Source organism: Aplysia californica, unplaced genomic scaffold (genome assembly GCF_000002075.1).
Source record: "Aplysia californica isolate F4 #8 unplaced genomic scaffold, AplCal3.0 scaffold00098, whole genome shotgun sequence".
Taxonomy (NCBI): Eukaryota; Metazoa; Mollusca; class Gastropoda; order Aplysiida; family Aplysiidae; genus Aplysia; species Aplysia californica.
This window is the reverse complement of record NW_004797368.1, coordinates 1,094,030-1,099,169: the sequence shown is the minus strand read 5'-3', so window position 1 is coordinate 1,099,169 and position 5,140 is coordinate 1,094,030.

Below are 5,140 nucleotides of genomic sequence, written 5' to 3'. Positions count from 1 at the left end.
GGGGAAAATTCATGTAAAGCGCCTATCCCAAAGACACAGCGTCGGGCCCGCGGCTAGAACCCCTGAACCCGCAACCTCACAATTACGAGTCCGGTAGCGTAACCACTAAGCCACTGGCACCTAGTGTGGATGTTTTGAGTGACTGGCATGACTAATGGCTGCCTGATAATGTCTTGTGTGGTCAGATGGGCATACTGGCATGTGTATGGCTGCCTGACATGGCTGGTTTAACAGACTTGTTTGGTTAGAGTAGTGTGGCATGATTTATCTTGTCAGACAAAGTGATAAGTTGAAATGTTAGACATTGGTGACTTGACAGTTCCACACTAGCATTAGCAAACAAACTCAAACAATAATCGCAAGCAGTATTGCATACAGACGTACCATACCTCAAAAGTTGTCAAAAATTACTTACCTCTGTTGGCAATATTGCCTGTGTGGTGTGACTTTTGGCTGACATTATAATGTTATGCCTTGTGACTGACATGTTCCTGCATCACATGGTCCTCCATCATAAAATGTATTCGTATGTTCATTGTTATCCTTTGTTTTTTTCATTCTTGTACACTGTTACTGTTCACTGCTGTACTGTTTTTCATTAAATAAATATATTCCTCTGACCAATGATCTTGACTCTTGTTAAGTCTGTTGGTGTTCTCTTTTCACGTTGCCAATCCTCAGTGGATGTGTGTGTGTGATTTGAGGGTGTGGCATCCTTTTGTATTTGTTTACTAGTTTTTGAGTCGGTTGCGGCAACCCTGGAGAAGGACAGATGATAATAAAAAATTTTAAAATAATCTTCCCTTGCAAAAATCAAACTGATGTTTTGCACACACAAAAAAAACGAATAAACATTACACTGCAATTTGTTTGTTTTTTTAAAATTTTAGCCAACTCGAGATAACCTTTTCTTACCTAGTATGTGAATTTGATATCTGTGTCATTTTGCAACTCTTCAGGTGGTTAGAGGTCGCTACTGGTAAATCCTACATCTTTCCTTTCCATCTGTTGTTTCTGTCTCTCTGTGTTGCATTTTTCCCTGCACTAAATGACTGTTACTTTATCGGTGGGCTTCTCGGTTCAAATCCTGCTTTTGAAATAATATTACATTGTGTGTAGGATATAATATTATGGTAAACTAGTGCACAGAAATTAAAGTGTGTGGTTGGCGGGTGCTCTGGTGGGGTTTGCTCTTTCTTTCCTATCAAACATCTATCATCCGTATCTCCCCTTCTTCTTTTTTATCTTTGTTACTCTCCGGAGGGTGTGGTGGCAGAGCGGTTAGTGCGCTCATCTCCAAAGCGGAAAGTCCAGGTTCTAGCCTCGGTTCGGACACAGATTTTTTTCGCCCCCTCCTGCCCACCTAGCAGTAATGGGTACCTGACTTCGAGTTGGGGAAGTAAACTTTTTAGTAAAGGCGGCATGGAAAGGAACTGGCCACCCTACCACAATATGCTAATGGCTCAGGAAATCGTCTCACTAACAAGGCAATCCCCAATGTCCGGATCGGATGCGAGAACAACTTTACTTTTTACTCTCTTGTGAAACCTCTAATTTTCTGGCGTTCATATGATCTTATGCAGCTGCGAGCACGATAAAACCTCTACTAAAGCTAAAACAGAATTTAAACTGGGATGGGTAATGGAGCAGCTGTCCAGAATGTACGAGCAATGTTATTGCAGTCAGACAGATTGGTACATGTTGGTGATTGGCGAGTGCTCTGTTGTGGTTTTCTTCTTCTTTCCTATCAAAATTCAAACATCTATCGTCTTTATCTCCCCTCCTTTTTTGTGTTTGTTATTACTCTCTTATAACACCTCTAATCTTCGGCACTTATACGACCTTATTGTGTTGCAAGTGCCGTAAAACTCTTACATGTACTAAAACTAAAAAGTCTGGTACATGAGAATACTTAGTATGTGGGGTGCCCCGTATTCTAACAGTCTAGTACTATTACTATAGTTGGTTACAAGTACACCATCGTCGTGCAATATACTCAAGCACTCAGAGACCGTTGTTGATCTTTGTTGTGGATCAAGAGAAAGGATTAGTAGAAACTGCTGTGCTAAAAGAAAAGATGGATAAGCAGACCTTGCCAAATATGCAAATATAATTTTTCATTTCTAATGATGTTTGCTGTTGCTACCACACTTTTAAATACTCTATTGACTATTACTTGCCATATATAATCACAAAAGACTGAAAATGACATAGAAGCAACAGAAATGTGGGGTTTTTTTAAGAGACTGCGAGACTTGGTAAGAAAATACATCAAAATGAGGTTTTACTTTAAAGAAGCCCACGTTGGCCCCTTGCTGACGAAATGACTGGTAGACTACCCGTTGTAATTTACAAAGGTAGACCTTTACTTTTGTCTTTCAGCATTTCACCAATTTACAAATGGGGCCATCATGGTTTATAGCGGTGTTTGCTTCTCATTCAACAGGTCCCGGGTTCGAAACCTGACAGTGACAGAAATTTTTTTCTCTAAAAATTTACCTTTCATCTCCTTTCCTGCTCTATGTCATATGTCTGCTTTCGTCTGTACTGTTTGCCTCCTCCTCTGGGCTCCTGGCTTGATCTGCAGCCTGATCTACTGCTACTTCTTGGTTCTTACTGCAGTTTTTCAGCTCCTGATTTTATGGTATGTAGGATCTAACACCTAGCCTTCTCGGATAAGGGTGAAACATATCAGAGGTCCCTTGTGCAAATCACGCACGCTAAAGATCCCATGGTAGTTCTAAAATCGACATAATAAGTATAAGAGTAGGCTTTGGCGGCCACCTGGGCAAAATGCAACATTCCTACCGAACTGAAAATCTTCAATGTGTTCCGCGCGCTAGTCATTATGACGTTAGGCTTGCAGTTGCGAGCGCTGTAAAACACTCTCCTATCTTTGAAAAAAAATCATATTAGCGCCCTCCCCCCCCCCCTCCCATAAAAAGAAATCATTAAAATTATTTAGAAAAAGAATTTTAAAAAACCAAAGGAAAAATTGGCCTTCCGGATCACCAGACCTTAACCAAACAAAACATATAATGTAGCTGTAGGGTACCTGTTCAAAACATGACAACCAGCACATACTAATTAACAGCACAGTTCTTACACGGTGAGCGGACAGATCAAGCTTGAAAGATGATGAACGTTCCATGCCATGCCCAAAGACAAACCCTCACCCCACCTATCCCGTCTTGAGTCTTCAAATCGTCGTGCAACCCCCCCCCCCCCCCCCCCAACACCCACCCCCACGGGCGGCTATCTGTATGCCTACTATAAAATGATAAGTTGTGCAGTGGACTTTTCGCATGCCGTGGGAACTCCTAGTGATGAATGACCAACCACATAAACAATCAATCCATAGATGTATGCAAGACTTAAAATACAGCTTTGAAAGATCTGAGATTCGACGATGCTGTAACACTTTGAACGGAAAAAGTGAACAATTAACTCAATGACAACTTGGATTTTGGTCAGTCGACGGTACATTTGTACTGTGAATTGAGGACCCTATCAGAAGTACAGCTTATTTATTCATACATATTTCTCCTTTCTGTTTTCTTCGTATATAAACCTAAAGCGCATGTAATAACATACAAATTATATGCAAGATCGTGTTTTTGTTTAGTGTATGATGCTGGCTCAGAATGATACATGTGGCTCGAGTTGCTTTGGGAGATACATACATGTAAGCCTACGGAGAAAAAGTTACATCAAAATCTGCCGATATCTAAAACTAAAAGATGCGTTTTCAATCAGTGTTTTGTCCTAGTAACAATCTATTGATGTCAAGCCTGGCCAGTTACCAGAAATACATCTTACTACTAATGGAGCTAAGGCCAAATTTTGCGAACAGTATATTCTCAGAAACTACCGAATTAAAAAATATGAAACTTTGCCAGTACCCATAACTTGAAACGTAGTGTTGCACTATTGTTTTTTAATTAAGATCATATGTGAAAGAAGAAAGCCCATTTTAAGTTAAATTCAGTCCTTTTATAGCGATCGCCATCATTTGCTTCAACATTGTATATTCATTGCGGAGTACCGACTGCACCAAAGGATATTTTGTGTTCAGTTATACATATAGACTCATTGGTTATACATTAAGTATTTAAGTAGGTTTACGGGAATTCCCGGTTTCGGTCCCACACCTTTGACCATCTTCTCACAGCGGGTTTGGAGCGCTCATAGAAGGAGGAGGAGGAGGTGTAGATGGAGGAGGAGGAGAAATGAAGAAGAAGAAGAAGAAGAAGAAGAAGAAGAAGAAGAAGAAGAAGAAGAAGAAAAAGAAGGAGAAGGAGGAACAGGAGGAGGAGGAGATGATGATTAAGAAGATGGAGAAGGAGAAGCAGGAGGTGGCGGCGGCAGGAGGAGGAGCAGGAGGAATTAGAGGAGGAGGTGGTGGGGGAGACCAAGAAGAAAAAGAAGGGGAAGAAGAATCAAGTAGTAATACATGTTACAAAGTGGGGACTTTTTCGTTTGTTACCCTACCCTGAGCAGTGTGAGAGAGACAGCGATAGAGAGAGAGAGAGAGAGAGAGAGAGAGAGAGAGAGAGAGAGAGAGAGAGAGAGAGAGTGTGTGTGTGTGTGTGTGTGTGTGTGTGTGTGTGTGTGTGTGTGTGAGAGAGAGAGAGAGAGAGAGAGAGAGAGAGAGAGAGAGAGAGAGAGAGAGAGAGAGAGAGAGAGAGAGAGAGAGAAAGTGATTGAGCTGGAACTTTAGGAGAAAATGCCATGCCTTCGAAGAGGGGGAAGAAGTCTCACACCTAGAGGTAGTCAAAAGGTGGTGCTACATGGATATATTCAAGGTAAAATATTTATGTTTAATTTCTTTCTTGTTTTCAGTCTTTTTCCTCTTCTTAACTTTCCTAATACTTCTTCACTATTATTCCGTTCGTAGAACGTGTACTTTTACTAGTGTATGATAATGAAATTAAGGACACGAGAGAGAGAGAGAGAGAGAGAGAGAGAGAGAGAGAGAGAGAGAGAGGGGGACTAGTGTATGATAATGGAATTAAGGACACGAGAGAGAGAGAGAGAGAGAGAGAGAGAGAGAGAGAGAGAAGAGAGAGAGAGAAGGAGAGAGAGAAAGAGAGAGAGAGAGAAAATAGAAAGAGAGAGAGAAGAGAAAGACAAAAGGAGA